General features: G+C 38.3%; 1 protein-coding gene across 1 annotated transcript in view; it reads right to left on the minus strand.

Moving 5' to 3' along the window:
• The window catches only part of LOC133649041 (contactin-4-like), a 427627-nt gene extending 406786 nt beyond the window's left edge, over positions 1–20841 (minus strand). The window contains exon 1 of the mRNA XM_062045757.1: positions 20527–20841. The gene's annotated coding sequence lies outside the window, so the exon portion shown is untranslated. The remainder of the gene's footprint in view (positions 1–20526) is intronic.
• Positions 20842–24593: the final 3752 nt, after the last annotated feature.

Here is a 24593-nt window from a genome sequence, read left to right on the forward strand (position 1 = left end):
CCCCCCCCCTCTCGGTGAGCTGTGGAGTCCCCCAAGGCAGTATATTGGGACCTTTACTGTTCCTAATATACATAAACGACATGTCATCGGCATGCGACTGTGAATTGTTTTTGTTTGCGGATGACTCTGCCTTGCTGGTATCCGGCAAGGACAAGTCACAGGTGGAGAAAATCCTCAGTGCTGAGCTCTGTAGAACTTGCACCTGGCTCGCTGACAACAAGCTATCCATACACTTGGGTAAAACAGAATCCATCCTGTTTGGGTCCCACATCAAACTTAAGAAAGTCAATGACTTCACCATAAAAGTAGGTGACATTGTTATCACCAGGAAAGATGAGGTCACCTACCTAGGTTCCATTCTAGAGGCTAACCTTTCCTGTGATAAAATGGCAACCAAGGTAATCAAAAAGGTTAACCAACGAACGAGATTTCTCTACAGAATTTCCTCTCTGGTCAACAAAAGCACCTTGAGGATTCTGGCGGGAACTCTCGTTCAACCCTTTTTCGATTACGCATGCACCTCCTGGTACCCTAGCACCTCCAAAACCCTCAAATCTAAACTCCAAACATCTCAGAACAAGCTAGTCGGGTTACTTCTAGACCTCCACCCCAGATCCCACCTCACTCTTACCCACTTCTCTAAAGTGGGCTGGCTCAAGGTGGAGGACAGAGTTAAACAACTTGCACTGAGCCTAGTCTATAAAATCTGCTACACCTCCCTGATACCGAAGTACATGTCAAACTACTTCCTTAACGTAAATGACCGCCATAACCACAACACCAGGGGGAGCTCCACTAACCACGTTAAACCCAGATTCCGAACTAACAAAGGTCTTAACTCATTCTCTTTATATGCCACATCAATGTGGAATGCGCTCCCAACAGGTATAAAAGAAAGGGCATCTCTATCCTCCTTCAAAACCGCAATAAAAGTTCACCCCCAGGCAGCTACAACCCTAAACTAACACCCTCCCCGGATTGCTAATAATCAAATGTAAACAATCAAATGCAGATACTTTTTCTTTTTCTTATGCCTTCTGATCTCTCTCTCTCTCTCTCTCTCTCTCTCTCTCTCTCTCTCTCTCTCTCTCTCTCTCTCTCTCTCTCTCTCTCTCTATGTCCACTACTTGATGTCCATATCCCCCCCTCCACACCCCTGATTGTAAATAATGTAAATAATTCAATGTGATTATCTTATGTGATGACTGTATTATGATGATAGTATATATGATAGTATATATCTGTATCATGAATCAATTTAAGTGGACCCCGACTTAAACAAGTTGAAAAACTTATTCGGGTGTTACCATTTAGTGGTCAATTGTACGGAATATGTACTTCACTGTGCAACCTACTAATAAAAGTCTCAATCAATCAATCAATCAATCAAAAAAACGTATTATTTTCGGGTCTCCCTATGTCTAGCATTAAAAGATTACAGTTGGTACAAAATGCGGCTGCTAGACTTTTGACAAAAACAAGAAAGTTTGATCATATTACGCCTATACTGGCTCACTTGCACTGGCTTCCTGTGCACTTAACATGCGACTTTAAAGTTTTACTACTTACGTATAAAATACTTCACGGTCTAGCTCCTGCCTATCTTGCCGATTGTATTGTACCATATGTCCCGGCAAGAAATCTGCGTTCAAAGAACTCCGGCTTATTAGTGATTCCCAGAGCCCAAAAAAAGTCTGCGGGCTATAGAGCGTTTTCTATTTGGGCTCCAATACTATGGAATGCCCTCCCGGTAAAAGTTAGAGATGCTACCTCAGTAGAAGCATTTAAGTCCCATCTTAAAACTCATTTGTATACTCTAGCATTTAAATAGACTCCCTTTTTAGACCAGTTGATCTGCCGTTTCTTTTCTTTTCTTTTCTGATCTGCTCCCCTCTCCCTTATGGAGAGGGAGTCGCACAGGTCCGGTGGCCACGGATGAAGTGCTGGCTGTCCAGAGTCGGGACCCGGGGTGGACCGCTAACCTGTGCATCGGTTGGGGACATCTCTACGCTGCTGACCCGTCTCCGCTCAGGATGGTTTCCTGTTGGCCCCACTATAGACTGGACTCTCGCTGATGTGTTGGATCCACTGTGGACTGGACTTTCACAATATTATGTCAAACCCACTCGACATCCATTTCTTTCGGTCTCCCCTAGAGGGGGGGCGGGGGGGCATATGTTACCCACATATGCGGTCCTCTCCAAGGTTTCTCATAGTCATTCACATTGACGTCCCACTGGGGTGAGTTTTTCCTTGCCCGTATGTGGGCTCTGTACCGAGGATGTCGCTGTGGCTTGTGCAGCCCTTTGAGACACTTGTGATTTAGGGCTATATAAATAAAAATTGATTGATTGATTATTGGTTGAACACCGTTGGGGGCGTTCCTAAAACTTGTAGTGACTTTTGTGGGGCATGAATTGATTTACGTGGACCCCGACTTAAACAAGTTGAAAAACGTATTCGGGTGTTACCATTTAGTGGTCAATTATACGGAATATGTACCGAACTGTGCAATCTACTAATACAAGTTTCAATAAATCAATTAATCTGTGTGCTGAAAAATGCTGATCAGTGGAACTATCTTATAGTGTTTTTACTCAGCCGTAGTCTTTAAACCAAGGGTGTTTTCACTGAGGGCCACATCGCAGTTATGGCTACCATCAGAAGGCCACTTGTAACAGTGAGTAATAAATGAATATAAATGTATAAGGATTCGCCTTGGGATATTATTATACAATAGCACATGCATTTGATCATTATATCATTTTTTTACCTTCTCTGTAGAATTGACCGTGTTTTTTTACAGAAAATTTCTATAAATTTTAAAATGGTACCACTGTGTTTTTAACGTTATTTTTCTAATTTTCTCATATATACGATTGTTGTTTCATGGTGAATTACTGTACATGGAAAAACGGTACTACTGTTTTTTTTTACGGCAAAATTCTTGCGGCAGAGCAGACAGTTTAAATTTTTTTTTACCTATTTTTATTTTTACAGTGTACAATTAAATGATAAGTCAGATATTTATTTTATTTTTAAAAAGCATTATAAAATAACTAAGATTTTTTGTTATTACAGATTAAAACTACTTTCTAACCTAAGTTCATACCAATTTAACTAACATTACGTTATTTTTATATACATATATTTTTTTGGTTTATATTGTTTTTCAAATCACCTGACATGTATACTGTGTATATGTACATAATTTATCAATTTTTTTAACTTAATTTTTTATATACATGTTACCGGTTATATATATTTTATTATTAAATGTAGAGATGTCCGATACTATCGGACTGCCAATATTATCGGCCGATTAATGCTTTAAAATGTAATATCGGAAATTATCGGTATCGGTTTCAAAAAGTAAAATTTATGACTTTATAAAACGCCGCTGTACGGAGTGGTACACGGGCGTAGGGAGAAGTACAGAGCAGTTGCGTCTCCCAGTCGTACTTGCCAACCCTCCCAATTTTCCCGGGAGACTCCCGAATTTCAGTGCCCCTCCCGAAAATCTCTCGAGGCAACCATTCTCCCAAATTTCTCCAGATTTCCACCCAGACAACAATATTGGGGGTGTGCCTTAAAGACACTGCCTTTGCGTGCCGGCCCAATCACATACTATCTACGGCTTTTAACACACACAAGTGAATGCAAGGCATACTTGGTCAACAGCCATACAGGTCACACTGAGGGTGACCATATAAACAACTTTAACACTGTTACAAATATGCGCCACACTGTGAACCCACACCAAACAAGAATGACAAACACATTCCGGGAGAACATCTGCACCGTAACACAACATAAACACAACAGAACAAATACCCAGAACCCCTTGCAGCACTAACTCATCCGGGACGCTACAATTTGCACCCCCCGCTACCCCCTACCCCCCCACCTCAACCCCGCCCACCTCAAGCTCCTCATGCTCTCTCAGGGAGAGCATGTCCCAAATTCCAAGCTGCTGTTTTGAGGCATGTAAAAAAAATAATGCACTTTGTGACTTCAATAATAAATATGGCAGTGCCATGTTGGCATTTTTTTCCATAACTTGAGTTGATTTATTTTGGAAAACCTTGTTACATTGTTTTAATGCATCCAGCGGGGCATCACAACAAAAATAGGCATACTAATGTGTTAATTCCACGACTGTATGTATCGGTATCGGTTGATATCGGAATCGGTAATTAGGAGTTGGACAATATCGGATATCGGCAAAAAAAACATTATCGGACATCTCTAATTGAATGTATAAAATGTGATGAATATTTAATGGACCACAATGGAAACAAGCCTTTTGGCGTTTTGTGCCATCCCTTTGCCTTTTTAAAGCATTACATGGATTCAATTCTTTAAGATGTCAATAAACTTCTCAATCAATCAATCAATTAACATTAACAACATTATTATTACAGATTCATTGATAAGTACTTTCCCTTTCTAATTTCATACACATTTAATTATTCAACAACATTTAATATTTCTTACATTATTAGATCATATTAAAGTTTAATATATATACAATTGCATGCAGTCAAAACAGAAAGAAGGAAAACATTTAGTAAAAAAAAAAGATAATGTACTCGACTTTTGCGGGCCACATCAGCTGATGTGGCGGGCCAGATCTGGATTGAACCCGTTTGCAGGCCTGATCCGGCCCGCATGTTTGACATCCATTTTTGTCAAAACAGTCCTGTCGATTTCTGTGATGTTTACCCCCTTGTAATTCTCTCCCTACAGATATGCCATCCCCTTCTAAGACATGACTGCTTGTGTATTTACACTACGGACAACCAGGTGTCACAAAGTGTGACGCCTGTCAGAATACAAGCAGAAGACTAGGTAGCAACGTGACACCGTCCCACAGAGTCAGCGGCACTGACGCATCATGGAGGAAAAGTCGAACACTAAGTGGACAGTACAACGCGAGCAGCTAGTACCCAGAAGAAAAAAATCAGTGTCAGTTTTCTGTACACTCTTTGGCTCCGATAAAGATGGCGTCGACCCAAAAGTAGAGTTGTGGTTGCAATGAGATAACCGTGCATTAACTAAAATCGACATACAACAGTGAATCTCAACCCTTTTCCACCAAGTACCACCTAAGAAAAAAAACTTGGCTCTCCAAGTACCACAATAAAGACCAACATTAAAATACAGTAGCGTAGTAGGCCTAAATCATTTAAAACAAGGCAGTATATTTCATATTTTTGGCCACTGTAACACTGCACACAGTTTGAACAGTGACACTGAACATTAAAGTCAGAGCTGGGCAAATATTTTGATTCGGGGGCCACATTGAGAGAAAAAAAATGTGTCTTGGGGCCAATGTGTGTGTGTGTATAAATCATATATACACATTTAGCTGTAAAAATCTGCTGTACAGTATGTGTGTTTGGGTCCCTTTTTTTCCAGGAACACTAATACCAAAAGTCACAATGTCCGATAGAGTTCTAAAAACGTTATGAAAGACACCTAAAAAAAAACGGAAAGGAATTTTACAGTTTTTTACTGAAAGGGACACCCAAAATGTACATGAAAATAAAGAAAGTGGGAATTACAATATTAACTATGAACAATAAAACACTGAATATTAACAACTAGAGATGTCCGATAATGGCTTTTTTGCCGATATCCAATATTCCGATATTGTCCAACTCTTAATTACCGATACCGATATCAACCGATACCGATATATACATTTGTGGAATTAACACATTATTATGCCTAATTTTGTTGTGATGCACCACTGGATGCATTAAACAATGTAACAAGGTTTTCCAAAATAAATCAACTCAAATTATGGAAAAAAAATGCCAACATGGCACTGCCATATTTATTATATTTTATATTTTTATATTTTTTTATATTTATGTTTATATTATATTATATATTTATATTTTTTATTTATATATTTTTATATTTTTTTATATTATTTTATATTTTTATATTTTATTTATTATATTAGGGGCGGCGTGGCGAAGTTGGTAGAGTGGCCGTGCCAGCAATCGGAGGATTGCTGGTTACTGGGGTTCAATCCCCACCTTCAACCATCCTAGTCACTTCCGTTGTGTCCTTGGGCAAGACACTTCACCCTTGCTCCTGATGGCTGCTGGTTAGCGCCTTGCATGGCAGCTCCTGCCATCAGTGTGTGAATGTGTGTGTGAATGGGTGAATGTGGAAATACTGTCAAAGCGCTTTGAGTACCTTGAAGGTAGAAAAGCGCTATACAAGTATAACCCATTTATCATTTATTTATCATTGAAGTCACAAAGTGCTTTTTTTTTTTTAACATGCCTCAAAACAGCAGCTTGGAATTTGGGATATGCTCTCTTAGGGAGAGCATGAGGAGGTTGAGATGGGCGGGGTTGAATTGGGGGCAGGGGTAGGGGGTAGCCTGGGGTGTATATTGTAGCATCCCGGAAGAGTTAGTGCTGCAAGGGGTTCTGGGTATTTCTTCTGTTGTGTTTATGTTGTGTTACGGTGCGGATGTTCTCCCGAAATGTGTTTGTCATTCTTGTTTGGTGTGGGTTCACAGTGTGGCGCATATTTGTAACAGTGTTAAAGTTGTTTATACCGTCACCCTCAGTGTGACCTGTATGGCTGTTGACCAAGTATGCAGGCATTCACTTGTGTGTGTGAAAAGCCGTAGATATTATGTGACTGGGCCGGCACGCAAAGGCAGTGCCTTTAAGGTTTATTGCCGCTCTGTACTTCTCCCTACGTCCGTGTACACAGCGGCGTTTTAAAAAGTCATACATTTTACTTTTTGAAACCGATACCGATAATTTTGAAACCGATAATTTCCTATATTACATTCTAAAGCATTTATCGGATATCTCTATTAACAACATATGAACGTCGCTCCTCTTTTACTTCTCAGACCAGCGTCTCGATAGTTGTGTATCTTTTGCAATCAAGCAAAACACAACAAAAATGTAAAAAACAAGGGTAATAAACACCTACAATATGATATATCATCACGTAAAAATTTGCTTCCACATGCGTTTCGGACTGGCTGCTCTGAAAACAAACTCCGCCCACTCTGCTTTGTTCCTAGATTACGGTAATAAATCGTATAACACCCAGAAGTGCAGATTTCGACCATTGAAATACTTTCTATAGTTCAAGACTTACGGTCATTTAAGAACGGCACTGCACATCATAATGGTGGCGACAGTTTTGATGTTAAAGGTCTAAAAAAATTATGTAGAACGTCCAGCAGGCTGGATTGAAAATCTTAACGGGCCGCATGTGGCCCGCGGGCCGTATTTTTACGTTTAAGTGATTCAGTGGTACGCGTACCACACTTTGAGAATTACTGCTATAATGTAATTGTGTAGAAATATGGGGAAATAACTACAAAAGTACACTTCTTTTATTAACGGTGTTACAAAAAAGATCAGTTGGAATAATACATAATGTTGTATATAGAGAACATAAACCCTTTATTTATTGAATCAAAAATATTGAAATTCCACGACATAGTGAATTTGCAAACAGCTAAAATTATGCACAAAGCAAACTATAACCTGCTACCCAAGAATATACAACAATTCTTCTCAAAAAAAGAGGAGAAATATAATCTTAGAGAAAAATGTAATTTAAAACATTTGTATGCACGTACAACACTTAAGACCTTCAGTATATCAGTATGTGGAATTAAATTATGGAATGGATTAAGCAAAGCAATCAAACAATGTACTAATATAATCCACTTCAAGAAACTCTTCGAACTTAAAGTGTTTACAAAGTACAAAGAAAAAGAACCATGATAAACATTCTGAATTTATTTCATCCATCCATCCGTTCACTTTCAAAATAATCTTACTCATCTCACCGTATGAAATGTAACTTACTTCACAGAGTATTATTTTAATTTTTTTTATTGTGATTACTTATGGAGTATATTGTGAATAAATTGAGAACAGGAAGTGAACAAAAGTTTTAGCAACTGTTACGTAAAAGAAAAGGGGTAGGATTAAATAAACTCTGCTTCTTCCTACTCCTTTTCGAACATGTTGAAAAGAGAAACTGGAAGTTGTGATGTGTAATGTTGTATGCTTGCATGTTCGAAATAAACTCCAAACTCAATAATCACAGCATTAAAAACACTCAATTATCACAAATTGTCACAGCCTCTCAATTAAAATATTCATACAGCAAATAATTGATTTATTGTTTGTAATTTTTCGCCTTCATCTACCACACCAAATGTTCTGAGTTTCTCTGATATGGAAAGACAACAGCTTTGTTCCTTGGGTAGCTTGAGAGATAAGAACTTAATACAATAATTAAAAATGACCTCGATGACACATTTATTTAATAGTTTGAGTGAAAAGCCTATGATTATTTTTTAATGCTGCAGCTCTTCCAGGATACATTGGCTGCTCTTCCAGGATACTTTGGATGTCAAGCTATGCATCATCACTCTTGACTGGCTTGTTGACTGCTCTGCCCCATCAGACCATTAAAAGGCTATTTTCCCTGTGAAGTTGTATCTGGGCCTTCTGGACCATATCACACGTGCATGGAATGCTAATATTCAAACTACCACTTCTCACATTATTGACCTAAGTCAGGGGTGTCCAAATTATGGCCTGCGGATACAAATTCGGCCTGCCAGCGTCTTCAGTGAGGCCAGGAGACATTACAAGTTTAACAAGAAGATTGGCTTGTTTTTGCTTAAACCAAGATCCCTGTCAATTGACAGAGTGATTTTGCTGCCGCCTTGTGGGCAAAGATAGAAGCGAGGGTCGATGACCATGAGTTGCATTTGAAAACCCATGGTATAAATTACCTATAACCTACAAATAAAGTCAATACAGATTACACAACACACCTCCTCCTCATTGAACTTTGTGGACATTATAAAACACGTTCAAGCGCTATATATTATTTAAAATTACACATATATAAATTCACTACAGTGCATGATGGGTGATTTGCAAAACACTCCCTCCACACTTCCCCATGTTTGGCACATTTTAGCTGCTTTAGCTATTTCTGATTGACTACAAAACTTTGAGGAGGTAATCAGGGAAGTAAACAAGGTAGGAGTAAAACTATCACATACTCTTAATATTCAATGTTGTATCACTTATACTTCATTGTTGTCAGAGTCAGCTGTGTGGGGGGGTTGTTAAAGTTGATGTAGTTTAAGTAACTTTAATCAACGAAAACTATTTCTGTACAAATGATTGGTGTTACGTCACAATCAACGCTCTGCTGCAAAAATGTTTTCGTAATGTGTACATTAGTGTACGTGAGTTTATGTGTGTGTGTGTGTGTGTGTGTGTGTGTGTGTGTGTGCACGCATGCGCATCCTTACAGCATATTGGCGATAACACTTAAAAATATTGCTTTACCGCAGGTTGTACTGTATTCTTACATGTTTGGCAAACTACCCTCTTCAATTTGGTATGCAATTAATATGCAGACTTTTTGTTTGTTTTCTTGAAAATCTCAGTAACTAATAGGCCTGAGCTGATAACACATTTTGCTCAATCATATATTGACCTACAAATGATTGCCGATACACGATATTATTGCCATTTGTTTGAGAACAAAATTACCACTGATGTAATGACAACACATACGAATAATGAAAGCATACCCTTTCAAATGCAATCAACTTGTGTTTCTTGTATATTTTAACATTGTAATTGAAATGTAAACTTTTAAATACCAATGTAGATTCCTAATGAAGCCTGAGCTTGACGCTCCTCTAATTTCTCCGGCTCCCGCTTGCTGCGGCAACAACAAACAAAACGCCAGACGCTCCGCTTTGTTTTGTATCGTTCACTTCGTCAACTTAATCATTCAAAACCGTAAAACAATAACGACGTGGGAACAAATGAATGGCAAAATGAAGCGAGTTTGTGACAGTAAGAAAGAGTTAGAAAAAGTAAGAGTAAGGTCAAAAAACTGTGTGGCTCGATTCCACCATACTTGACTGCCATTACCCATAATACATTGTGTCCAAACCATATTACCACAAAGATCCTTCTGCCATTAATGCAATTAAACAGGTACATATTCTTCACTGTATTAAAGCAGTATAAAATAGTACGTCATCAAATTATTCAGACAAATGTAATAATTACAAATAAAGTGTACCTTATAATTATTCTAAGCATGCAATATATACATTTTCGTATTATGCAAATAAAGTAAATACTCCCATTTTGGCTGAATAAACATAAAGCACCTTCCATAAAATGTAAATTAACTTAAACAGCATTTAGGCTCCAACAACCAAGTTAAATAAAACAAACAAATAATACAGATAAAATATAATCTGTCAGCAAAATTTTGCACTTGAATAAAACATCACAACCAAAATCAATAAAATAGGTTGTGTCTCTGTAAAGGAGGTGTGGGGCACCCTTCAATATACACAACCAAAGAAATAAACAATATGGATGAATAAAGTTATTGTGACCAAAATGATCACAGTTGTCATTATTATCGTGGTATTGTTGAATGTGCTCAAAAAGTACTTATACACAAACTGAAACATTTTAACTAAGTTGTGTCTTTTTTAAAACTAAAATAAATAGCCACACAGTATACTTTCTTGGCAGAGGAAACATCAAATATTGTTAAACGTCACTGCCGCTGTCCAGGGTGCTGAGGACGAGCACCATCGGGCAGGGGCGGGGCATGTGCTGACGGCGAGACACAGCTGGCAGGTGATTAGATTTCACAGGTGGTACATGTTAATCTAATCATCTGTTGTTTTTAACAGTAAGCTGCCGGAAGCAGAGGAAGAGAGAAGATACGGACGTGACTGTAAAGTCGCGTTCTGAGAGAGAAAACTTTGTATGAAACATATGATCATTAAAAACCTTGTTAAACCTGCACGGTGGGCTTCTGTGCCGTGTCTGACAGTGGGACTGCGAGGAAGCGACTTCCACAGTGACGTCACGTGAATTTACTTCCTGTTGAACTTCCTGTCTTAACTTGTCGAGTTTATCGATCACTTTGTGCAAAAATAGCACAATCTGTATGTTTAATGTGAATACTGCAGCTCAGTTGTTTAGACAACAATGTGTTTCGACAAGTTTAGATTAGGAAATGACATTTCGTAACGGGGAAAGACGTTAATCTTTGTTGTATACATATTCGCATTTAAGCTAGCACCAGTCCGTCAGCATCAAAGTGCAGTTATGAATGACGGTTTTTCAACCATTTTGAAATAATACTGTAATACTAACCGCCGAGAGTTTTACAGCGGGTGTTATTACTACCGTTTATTTGTAGTTCAAACGCCAGCAGCCGCAGAAAACGGTGCAAAAGAGTGACCACTCTTGCAGACCGTCTCGCTCACCGAACACGTACCGTAATTTCCGGACTATAAGCCGCTACTTTTCCCCCTCGTTCTGGTCCCTGCGGCTTATACAACGGTGCGGCTTATTTACGGCCTGTTCTTCCCTGACACGACGAAGAGGATTTCGGTGGTTTTAGTACGCAGGAGGAAGACGATGACACAATGATTAAAAACTGACTTTTCATATACCAGTAGGCTGGTTATTTTGATAAAGTACAGGCGAGCACTTTGTATTACTTTGCACCGTTGTATTATTTGTACTCTGCATGAATGCTGTTCGCCATGTCAAAGATGTGAAAGTTTGATTGAATGATTGAAAGATTTATTGTTAATAAATGGGACGCTTTGCGTTCCCAAACAGTCATCTCTGTCCCGACAATCCCCTCCATGGTAGCAGGAACCCCTATATACTACGGTAATTACACATCAAAACCCTGCGGCTTATAGTCAGGTGCGGCTTATATATGGAGCAATCTGTATTTTCCCCTAAATTTAGCTGGTGCGGCTTATAGTCAGGTGCGGCTTATAGTCCGGAAATTACGGTACTAAAAAAACACAATCTTATATATGAACGCAAGAGCCACATGCGGTTCGGGAGCCACAAGTTTTGGGTAGCAATGCACTACGTGATGCTAGCAGGCCAGCGGCATCGCTTCGGCGCACAACGAGTCTATGGAAACAACTTAGTAAGAAGCAAAAGAAAAATAACCGACCATGGATGGCAAAGGGATTACAGAATGCTTGTAACAAGAAAAATACATTATATACAACATTTATAACACAAATATCTATAGAGGCAAAAAGTAAGTACAAAACAAGCTAACAAGCATCTTACGAGCATAAAAGAAATACTATTGCAGTCAATTATTAGACGGAAACAAAACTAACAGAGCAAAATCTGGCATCCTAAATTGATTAAGAACTTCATTCACGATGTATTTAGATATTATTTGATTGTTTGTATAAGGAAGGGAACCAACAAATGTGTTAGAAATTGCTATGAAACGGAAAAGGAGTAGTATTAAATAAACTCTGCTTCTTCCTACTCCTTCGGTCATGTTGTAATGAGAAATTGGAAATATGTGATATATTATATTGTAACTAGAGTGGTTCTGATACCAATATTTTGGTACCGGTATAGGTACCAAAATGTTTTTCGATACTTTGATACTTTTCTAAAAAAAGGAGACCAGAAAAAATTGCATTATTGGCTATATTTTGACCAAAAAATTGACGGTACATTAAACATATGATTCTTGTTGCAAGTTTGTCCTTAAATAAAATAGTGAACATACAAGTCAACTTGTCTTTTAGTAGTAAGTAAGCAAACAAAGGCTCCTAATTTAGCTGCTGACATATGCAGTAACATATTGTGTAATTTTCCATTCCATTATTTTGTCAAAATTATTAAGGACAAGTGGTAGACAATGAATTATTAATCTACTTGTTCATTTACTGTTAATATCTGCTTACTTTCTCTTTTACGTGTTCTATCTACACTTCTGTAAAAATTTAATCATGTAATACCGGTACTTTTCAGAGGCGGTATGGTACCGAATATGATTCATTAGTATCGCGGTACTATACTAATACCGGTATACCATACCACCCTAATTGTAACTAATACCATAACCATAACTTAGGGAAAAAGGTCGACTACAGCCTGAACTGGGCGCCAGTCAGTTAAACGGCATCTTAAAAATGTCTTGAAAAGAGGCGTCGCCTGACATTCAGGGTTTGTTTTTTATTCCGATCAACCATGTAAACATTTTTTGAAAGAATTAATGTTTTTTCTAATTTTCATTAGATTACCACGACGCCACCTCTTTTAACATGTTCTATCTACACTTCTGTTAAAATGTAATACCGGTACTTTTTAGAGGCGGTATAGTACCGAATATGATTCCTACCTCCAAAAACATGTACCTGGGGATAGGTTGACTGGCAACACTAAATTGGCCCTAGTTTGTGAATGTGAGTGTGAATGTTGTCTGTCTATCTGTGTTGGCCCTGCGATGAGGTGGCGACTTGTCCAGGGTGTACCCCGCCTTCCGCCCGAATGCAGCTGAGATAGGCTCCAGCACCCCCCGCGACTCCGACAGGGACAAGCGGTAGAAAATGGATGGATGATTCACTAGCATTGCGGTACTATACTAATTTACCGTACCTCCCTAATTGTAACTAATACCATAACCATAACTTAGGGAAAAGGGTCGACTACACCCTGAACTGGGCGCCTGTCAGTTAAACGGCATCTTTAAAAAATTTCCTAAAAAGAGGCGTCGCCTTACATTCAGGGTTGTTTTATATTCCGATCAATCAGGTAAACAAATATATAGAAGAATGAATGTTTTCTTTTAAATTTTCATTAATTTACCACAGCACCACCTCGTATGGGGGCTGTGAAGTCTGCAGGTTGGACTGCTGAAAATCCAGAAAACATTTACAGCTAACTCTTTTTAAATATTAATGGAATAATCTGAACCACATTTTGATTAAATCCGACTTCATATGTTTAGTGACGTAACAAACCCCCCGTAAAGAAAATATTGTATGTTTGGAAATAGGCACACTCCTGGAGAAAGACTCAATTTCAGTGCCCCTGGGACACAATTAAAACTGAACCCATAAACCCCCCAAAAAATCACTGACTTCTAAATAAATGGTCTAAAATGGAACAGGTGTGTATTGCAAATTGTAAAAGTCAAGTGGCAATTAAAACAATGTATTTTCGTCATTTTTGATCAAATGTTAATCTAAGCAATGGGTTAACCCTCCACTTTTTCTTGGATGAATGTCATCTAAACCAGTGGTCCCCAACCACCGGTCCGGGGACCGGTACCGGTCCATGACGCATTTGCTACCGGGCCGCAATTGATTTATCCATTAACATGGTTTTCTACACCAAAATGTATCTATTTTTTAATTCAACTTCTACTTCTTCTCTAGATTTTGGCGCACTCTACCTTCCACTTTTTTTTATCCGATTCAAACCAATCCAATAGCTGGTTTTACTTTGACGAATTCCCCAAATTCCCAGTTTTCCCAGAATTCCAGGTTTTACGGGACATTTTTCCCATTCAAATTGAATTGGCCATTTTTCAAACTTCCACCATTTCCACATTTTTCAACCGATTTAAACCATTCCACCTTCAACAAATTCCACTCATCCTGGACATGGAAACTATCATTTTTTCCAAGTTCCAAAAAAATTCCAGAAATTCCCAGAATTCCAATTTCTTAAAACTCTTTTTTGACTCTTTTTTCTGGTGACTACTCCTTCCACATTTTTCAACCCATTTCAACCGTTCCACCGTCAAAACATTCCTCTTAATCAGGACAAAAAACGAAGTTGTTTTTCCTTTAGGAAAAATTCCCGGTTTTCCCTGAAATTCCAGGAATTCCTTAATACCATTTCTCAATTAAAAATGTTACTACTTCAACATTTCTCGACCGATTTGAAAAATTCTAACACCGACCATTTCAACTCATTCAGAACGTTAACATTGTTTTGCATTTTCCCAAAAAATGTCCTCTTTTCCCATTGAAAAGAATGGGACATTTTTCAAAGTTCCACAACTCCCACTCAAACCGTTCAAACTTCAAAATACTCAACCTGTTCCAAGAATTGTGTGGTCCCTTTCAAAAACTGTAAAAAAAAAAAAAATCCCGGATTTCCAAGAATTGGCCGTTTTTAGGGACATTTCCCCCATTCCAAATGAATTATCCATTGTTCACACTTCCACAATCCCAACATTTTTCAACCTATTCAAACCATTCCACCTTCAACATAAGTTTTTCCCAAAGTTCCAAACCAAATTCCGGTTTTCCTGGAAATTCAAATGCTTAAACATTCAAACTATTCTTACACTTATACTACATTATGTCAACATTGGAGCATTCACATGCAATTCCTTCAGGAATTGCCTCATCTAGTTCATTTATAAACTACCGCATTTTCTCCGACTCAACTTTCAGATTGTAGCCAAAGGCTCATTTTTTTTTGCTGTTTTTATCTGCCACAAGTCGAAAGCCGGTCCGTGGCCATTTTTCAAACGTCCACCATTTCCACATTTTTCAAACGATTCAAACCATTCCACTTTCAACATATTCCACTCATCCTGGACATGGAAACTATCATTTTTTTCATGTTCCAAAAATATTCCAGGAATTCCTAGAATTCCAATTTCTTAAAACCCTTTTTCGACCCTTTTTTCTGGCGACTACTCCTTCCGCATTTTTCAACCCATTTCAACCGTTCCACCGTCAAAACATTCCTCTTAATCAGGACAAAAAAACTAAGTTGTTTTTCGAACTGGAAAAATTCCCGGTTTTCCCGAAATTCCTTAATACCATTTCTCAATTAAAAATGTTATTACTTCAACATTTCTCGACCGATTTGAAAAATCCCAACACCGACCATTTCAACTCATTCAGAACGTTAACATTTTTTTGCATTTTCCAAAAAAATTCCCTCATTTCCCATTGAAAAGAATGGGACATTTTTCAAAGTTCCACAACTCCCACTCAAACAGTTCCAACTTCAAAATATTCAGCCTGTTCAAGAATTGTGTGCTCCCTTTCAAAAACCGTAAAAAAAAAAAATCCAGCATTTCCAAGAATTCTCAGTTTTTAGAGACATTTCCCCCATTCCAAATGAATTATCCATTGTTCACACTTCCACAATCCCAACATTTTTCAACTTATTCAAACCATTCCACCTTCAACATATTCCACTCATCCTGGACATTCAAACTAAGTCTTTCCCAAAGTTCCAAACCAAATTCCGGTTTTCCTGGAAATTCAAATGCTTCAACATTCAAACTATTCTTACATTCATACTACATTCTGTCAGCATTGGATCATTCAAATGCAATTCCTTCAGGAATTACCTCATCTAGTTCATTTATAAACTACCGCATTTTCTCCGATTTAACTTTCAGATTGTAGCCGAAGGCTCATTATTTTTTTGCTGTTTTTATATGCCACAAGTCGAAAGCCGGCCCGTGGCCATTTTTCAAACGTCCACCATTTCCACATTTTTCAAACGATTCAAACCATTCCACTTTCAACATATTCCACTCATCCTGGACATGGAAACTATCATTTTTTTCATGTTCCAAAAATATTCCAGGAATTCCTAGAATTCCAATTTCTTAAAACCTTTTTTCGACCCTTTTTTCTGGCGACTACTCCTTCCGCATTTTTCAACCCATTTCAACCGTTCCACCGTCAAAACATTCCTCTTAATCAGGACAAAAAAAACAAGTTGTTTTTCGAACTGGAAAAATTCCCGGTTTTCCCGAAATTCCTTAATACCATTTCTCAATTAAAAATGTTATTACTTCAACATTTCTCGACCGATTTGAAAAATCTCAACACCGACCATTTCAACTCATTCAGAACGTTAACATTTTTTTGCATTTTCCAAAAAAATTCCCTCATTTCCCATTGATAAGAATGGGACATTTTTCAAAGTTCCACAACTCCCACTCAAACAGTTCCAACTTCAAAATATTCAGCCTGTTCAAGAATTGTGTGCTCCCTTTCAAAAACCGTTAAAAAAAAAAATCCAGCATTTCCAAGAATTCTCAGTTTTTAGAGACATTTCCCCCATTCCAAATGAATTATCCATTGTTCACACTTCCACAATCCCAACATTTTTCAACTTATTCAAACCATTCCACCTTCAACATATTCCACTCATCCTGGACATTCAAACTAAGTCTTTCCCAAAGTTCCAAACCAAATTCCGGTTTTCCTGGAAATTCAAATGCTTCAACATTCAAACTATTCTTACATTCATACAACATTCTGTCAGCATTGGAGCATTCAAATGCAATTCCTTCAGGAATTGCCTCATCTAGTTCATTTATAAACTACCGCATTTTCTCCGATTTAACTTTCAGATTGTAGCCAAAGGCTCATTTTTTTGTTGCTGTTTTTATCTGCCACAAGTCGAAAGCCGGTGCGTGGCCATTTTTCAAACGTCCACCATTTCCACATTTTTCAAACGATTTAAACCATTCCACTTTCAACAAATTCCACTCATTCTGGACATGTAAACTATCATTTTTTTCGAGTTCCCAAAAAATTCCAGGAATTCCTAGAATTCCAATTTCTTAAAACCCTTTTTCGACCCTTTTTTCTGGCGACTACTCCTTCCGCATTTTTCAACCCATTTCAACCGTTCCACCGTCAAAACATTCCTCTTAATCAGGACAAAAAACAAAGTTGTTTTTCGAACTGGAAAAATTCCCAGTTTTCCTGAAAATCCTTTAATACCGTTTCTCAATTAAAAATGTTACTACTTCAACATTTCTCGACCAATTTGAAAAATTCCAACACCGACCATTTTAACTCATTCAGAACGTTAACATTGTTTTGCATTTTCCTAAAAAATTTCCTCTTTTCCCATTGAAAAGAATGGGACATTTTTCAAAGTTCCACAACTCCGACTTAAACCGTTCCAACTTCAAAATATTCAGCCTGTTCAAGAATTGTGTGCTCCCTTTCAAAAACTGTAAAAAAAAAAAAAATCCCGGATTTCCAAGTATTCTCTGTTTTTAGGGACGTTTCCCCCATTCCAAATGAATTATCCATTGTTCACACTTCAACAATCCCAACATTTTTCAACTTATTCAAACCATTCCACCTTCAACATATTCCACTCATCCTGGACATTCAAACTAAGTCTTTCCCAAAGTTCCAAACCAAATTCCGGTTTTCCTGGAAATTCAAATGCTTCAACATTCAAACTATTCTTACATTCATACTACATTCTGTCAGCATTGGATCATTCAAATGCAATTCCTTCAGGAATTACCTCATCTAGTTTATTTATAAACTACCGCATTTTCTCCGACTTAACTTTCAGATTGTAGCCAAAGGCTCTTTTTTTTTTGCTGTTTTTATCTGCCACAAGTCGAAAGCCGGTCCGTGGCCATTTTTCAAACGTCCACCATTTCCACATTTTTCAAACGATTCAAACCATTCCACTTTCAACATATTCCACTCATCCTGGACATGGAAACTATATATTTTTTCAAGATCCAAAAATATTCCAGGAATTCCTAGAATTCCAATTTCTTAAAACCCTTTTTCGACCCTTTTTTCTGGCGACTACTCCTTCCGCATTTTTCAACCCATTTCAACCGTTCCACCGTCAAAACATTCCTCTTAATCAGGACAAAAAAACTAAGTTGTTTTTCGAACTGGAAAAATTCCCGGTTTTCCCGAAATTCCTTAATACCATTTCTCAATTAAAAATGTTATTACTTCAACATTTCTCGACCGATTTGAAAAATCCCAACACCGACCATTTCAACTCATTCAGAACGTTAACATTTTTTTGCATTTTCCAAAAAAATTCCCTCATTTCCCATTGAAAAGAATGGGACATTTTTCAAAGTTCCACAACTCCCACTCAAACAGTTCCAACTTCAAAATATTCAGCCTGTTCAAGAATTGTGTGCTCCCTTTCAAAAACCGTAAAAAAAAAAAATCCAGCATTTCCAAGAATTCTCAGTTTTTAGAGACATTTCCCCCATTCCAAATGAATTATCCATTGTTCACACTTCCACAATCCCAACATTTTTCAACTTATTCAAACCATTCCACCTTCAACATATTCCACTCATCCTGGATATTCAAACTAAGTCTTTCCCAAAGTTCCAAACCAAATTCCGGTTTTCCTGGAAATTCAAATGCTTCAACATTCAAACTATTCTTACATTCATACTACATTCTGTCAGCATTGGAGCATTCAAATGCAATTCCTTCAGGAATTGCCTCATCTAGTTCATTTATAAACTACCGCATTTTCTCCGATTTAACTTTCAGATTGTAGCCAAAGGCTCATTATTTTGTTGCTGTTTTTATATGCCACAAGTCGAAAGCCGGCCCGTGGCCATTTTTCAAACGTCCACCATTTCCACATTTTTCAAACGATTCAAACCATTCCACTTTCAACATATTCCACTCATCCTGGACATGGAAACTATCATTTTTTTCATGTTCCAAAAATATTCCAGGAATTCCTAGAATTCCAATTTCTTAAAACCTTTTTTCGACCCTTTTTTCTGGCGACTACTCCTTCCGCATTTTTCAACCCATTTCAACCGTTCCACCGTCAAAACATTCCTCTTAATCAGGACAAAAAAAACAAGTTGTTTTTCGAACTGGAAAAATTCCCGGTTTTCCCGAAATTCCTTAATACCATTTCTCAATTAAAAATGTTATTACTTCAACATTTCTCGACCAATTTGAAAAATCCCAACACCGACCATTTCAACTCATTCAGAACGTTAACATTTTTTTGCATTTTCCAAAAAAATTCCCTCATTTCCCATTGAAAAGAATGGGACATTTTTCAAAGTTCCACAACTCCCACTCAAACAGTTCCAACTTCAAAATATTCAGCCTGTTCAAGAATTGTGTGCTCCCTTTCAAAAACCGTAAAAAAAAAAAATCCAGCATTTCCAAGAATTCTCAGTTTTTAGAGACATTTCCCCCATTCCAAATGAATGATCCATTGTTCACACTTCCACAATCCCAACATTTTTCAACTTATTCAAACCATTCCACCTTCAACATATTCCACTCATCCTGGACATTCAAACTAAGTCTTTCCCAAAGTTCCAAACCAAATTCCGGTTTTCCTGGAAATTCAAATGCTTCAACATTCAAACTATTCTTACATTCATACTACATTCTGTCAGCATTGGAGCATTCAAATGCAATTCCTTCAGGAATTGCCTCATCTAGTTCATTTATAAACTACCGCATTTTCTCAGATTTAACTTTCAGATTGTAGCCAAAGGCTCATTATTTTGTTGCTGTTTTTATCTGCCACACGTAGAAAGCCGGTCCGTGCAAATAATGCATACATTAAACCTGGGAAAAAGGTTGGGGACCCCTGATCTAAACTTCCCACCCAGGATTGGTATCAGAACTGCAGTAGGTGGTCAACATCACAATTGGCAAATCCGAGGGATTATTATGGGCAGGGTCGATTGACAGGGATTAGGCTACTAACATCGGCAATAGATGTGGATTACTTTTTATTATTATGACTCCCAGCATGATAATTTCCTAACAAAGTGGACAGCAATCAAGCAGAAACAACAATTAATTCATTGAAAAATGATTTGAGTGAAGTTGATGATCATGCAGACCAACACACCTACCTGTTTGCCGAGAATTGTACACATGAATCCCACCGCCTCAGTTTAATCCGTTACCCACCAGACAAAGTGTCGCTGCCGGTCGCCAGTGATCCGAGATGCGGCTGCAGTATGACGGTTCCCTCCGTGCGGCAGCACTACTGCGTCTCCATCCCACAACCTCCCCCTTTTCTCTCTCCCACTCCCGCGTCAGAGTCGCCGAGTTGACGGGGTGAAGTCTCGCCGGCTGTAAAAGTGAAGTCTCGGTGTTGTCGCTGCGACGCGCCGAGCTCGACCTCCCTCCTACCGCGCCAGAGAAGGAGAGGAGCGGGGCGCACGCTGGCGGCCGGCGGGCTCAGAAAAGAGAGAGAGAGAGATAGGACGGGGGGCGGGGGGGGGAAGAAAAAAAAAAGAAGCCCTGTCTTGTGAGTCTCCCAGGACCAGCCTCTCAATGTGCCGGCCAGCCAAGCGTAACAGACTCCCTCCTCCTCCTCACACGGCTCCCTTTCCCCCTCCTCGTTGATGCTGGGACGCGGCGCCGAGCTAGCGATGGACCACTTTTTTTTTTTTTTTTTAAATAGCCACTTAACGCCAGAAAAAGACGACACGAGTCTATCTTGACTATCAAACAACAAAACAAATGTTACAACTTAGTCGTGTTTTGGCGCTGGGGGGGCCTAGAGGGCGCTAATTGTCCTAAAAAGTGGACCTCTTCCGGGTTTAAGCCATACTTGCCAACCTTGAGACCTCCGAATTCGGGAATATATATATATATATATATATATATATATATATATATATATATATATATATATATATATATATATATATATATATATATATATATATATATATATATATATATTTATTGGTTTGGAACTTTGGGATGGACTTAGTTTGAATGTCCAGGATGAGTGGAATATGTTATAAATAATGATAAATGGGTTATACTTGTATAGCGCTTTTCTACCTTCAAGGTACTCAAAGTGCTTTGACAGTATTTCCACATTCACCCATTCACACACACATTCACACACTGATGGCGGGAGCTGCCATGCAAGGCGCTAACCAGCAGCCATCAAAGGCAAAGGGTGAAGTGTCTTGCCCAAGGACACAACGGACGTGACTAGGAAGGTAGAAGGTGGGAATTGAACCCCAGTAACCAGCAACACTCCGATTGCTGGCACAGCCCCTCTACCAACTTCGCCACGCCGTCCCCAATGTTGAAGGTGGAATGGTTTGTATAAATTGAAAAATGTTGGGATTGTGGAAGTGTGAACAATGGATAATTCATTTGGAATGGGGGAAATGTCCCTAAAAACAGAGAATACTTGAAAATCTGGGATTTTTTTTTAACAGTTTTTGAAAGGGACCACACAATTCTTGGAACAGGCTGAGTATTTTGAAGTTGGAACGGTTTGAGTGGGAGTTGTGGAACTTTGAAAAATGTCCCATTCTTTTCAATGGGAAAAGAGGAAATATTTTGGGAAAATGCAAAACAATGTTAACGTTCTGAATGAGTTGAAATGGTCGGTGTTGGAATTTTTCAAATCGGTCGAGAAATGTTGAAGTAGTAACATTTTTAATTGAGAAATGGTATTAAGGAATTTCGGTAAAACCGGGAATTTTTCCAGTTCGGAAAAGGACTTTGTTTTTTTGTCCTGATTAAGAGGAATGTTTTGACGGTGGAACGGTTGAAATGGGTTGAAAAATGTGGAAGGAGTAGTCGCCAGAAAAAAGGGTCGAAATAGGGTTTTAAGAAATTGGAATACTGGGAATTCCTGGAATTTTTTTGGAACTTGAAAAAAATGATAGTTCCCATGTCCAGGATGAGTGGAATATGTTGAAAGTGGAATGGTTTGAATATGAAATAATCCGTTCATGAATGAGTATATACAAACCCCGTTTCCATATGAGTTGGGAAATTGTGTTAGATGTAAATATAAACGGAATACAATGATTTGCAAATCATTTTCAACCCATATTCAGTTGAATATGCTACAAAGACAACAAATTTGATGTTCAAACTGATAAACTTTTTTTTTTTTTTGCAAATAATCATCAACTTTAGAATTTGATGCCAGCGACATGTGACAGAAGTTGGGAAAGGTGGCAATAAATACTGATAAAGTTGAGGAATGCTCTTTAAACACTTATTTGGAACATCCCACAGGTGAACAGGCAAATTGGGAACAGGTGGGTGCCACGATTGGGTATAAAAGTAGATTCCATGAAATGCTCAGTCATTCACAAACAAGGATGGGGCGAGGGTCACCACTTTGTCAACAAATGCGTGAGCAAATTGTTGAACAGTTTAAGAAAAACCTTTCCCAACCAGCTATTGCAAAGAATTTAGGGATTTCACCATCTACGCTCCGTAATATCATCAAAGGGTTCAGAGAATCTGGAGAAATCACTGCACGTAAGCAGCTAAACCTGTGACCTTCAATGCCTCAGGCTGTACTGCATCAACAGGCGACATCAGTGTGTAAAGGATATCACCACATGGGTTCAGGAACACTTCAAAAAACCACTGTCAGTAACTACAGTTGGTCACTAAATCTGTAAGTGCAAGTTAAAATACCGCTTTACTGCATAACATGTAATGGTGGTTTTTTGGTCAAAATGTTGCATAGATTATGTTTTACAGATCATCTTCAAGCCGCTTTCTCACAGACACTTCAGGATGTGCCGTTTTGTGGGCGGTCTTATTTACGTGGCTCACCTTCGACAGTGTCTCCTCCCAGTCATCTTTGTTGTAGCGGGAGTGGAAGAAGTGTCAAAAGATGGGGCTAATTGTTTTAATGACATTCAGACTTTACTTCAATCAATAACGGAGCAGCATCTCCTCATCCGTGGCTCACTAGTGCAACAACAACGCCGGAAATGTGTACCGGGAAAAACCGTCCGACCGGAACTCTCTAATAACTAAAGTTCCGTGGGTGAATTATGTCAACCCACTACACTGGTAGTTTTTAGCGCTTCCATAGCGTGATATAAGTTAGAACTTTACACTACTTTATAATAGAAATGGCAACAGCAGAGGGTGAATGCCCCATAACAAGAATATAGTGAAAAAGAAGAAGCTTATCGACTACGGCATCGCCACAGACTATAGTGGCGGACGTGCGCAAATTTTCTGGATTTATGCAGATCTCAAATACACATCAGCAGGTACCAGAAGGTAAGAAAAGTTGATTTTGCATAATATTATGAAGCAAACACCAGATAATATGTCTGCCATTTTGCGGTCCTTATACACACACCATAGTAGTACTTGTATCTCTGACTACGGTAGCCGTAATGGGTCAACAATCCATCAAGCGGAGCGGCATCAAAGTCATACCATAACATGTTGACAGATTTTTGAGTGCCATGTGTAATGTTCTTAATTTTTAATGGAACATTTAAAGTTTTGGTGTTGTTTACTGGTGTCATATTGCAGTCTACACGTATCTCTTATGTGTGACTACCTTCTACTGGTCACACTTATTACACATGTACCAAATACAATTTCTTTGAGGCCGGTAAGCACAACCAGAATTATTCCGTACATTAGGCACACCGGGTTATAAGGCACACTGTCGATTTTTGAGAAAATTAAATGATTTTAAGTGCGCCTTATAGTCCGAAAAATATGGTAAGCAAAATGTAGCTGAAGTATTTTCATAGAGCCCACCGGATATTTAATGCCACACCCACCAAATTTTTTACATAGTCACACCGGACTATAGGCCGCAGATATATACCGTATGAAAGACTTTGTCAATTTTCATTCACATACCTTAATTGTTTCCAAATAGTGCCTTTAATAAGGCAGTAAAACAGAACATTAAACAAAACAGTAACTCAATAACTCCATGGTGGACTTACGAATCTGATACAGTACAAAAAGAATGCTATTGTAAATTAATATTACTAATACAGATACTTGTAAACGTATTGGCACATTCGCTAATGCTAATTACGCTAACTGGATTACATAAGGATAGCATGTACAAATATGCATGAAAACACTCCCACAGACATCACATTGAACTTTTATTAGTAGATTGCACAGTACAGTACATATTCCGTACAATTGACCACTA

Source organism: Entelurus aequoreus, linkage group LG01 (assembly GCF_033978785.1).
Source record: "Entelurus aequoreus isolate RoL-2023_Sb linkage group LG01, RoL_Eaeq_v1.1, whole genome shotgun sequence".
Taxonomy (NCBI): domain Eukaryota; kingdom Metazoa; phylum Chordata; class Actinopteri; order Syngnathiformes; family Syngnathidae; genus Entelurus; species Entelurus aequoreus.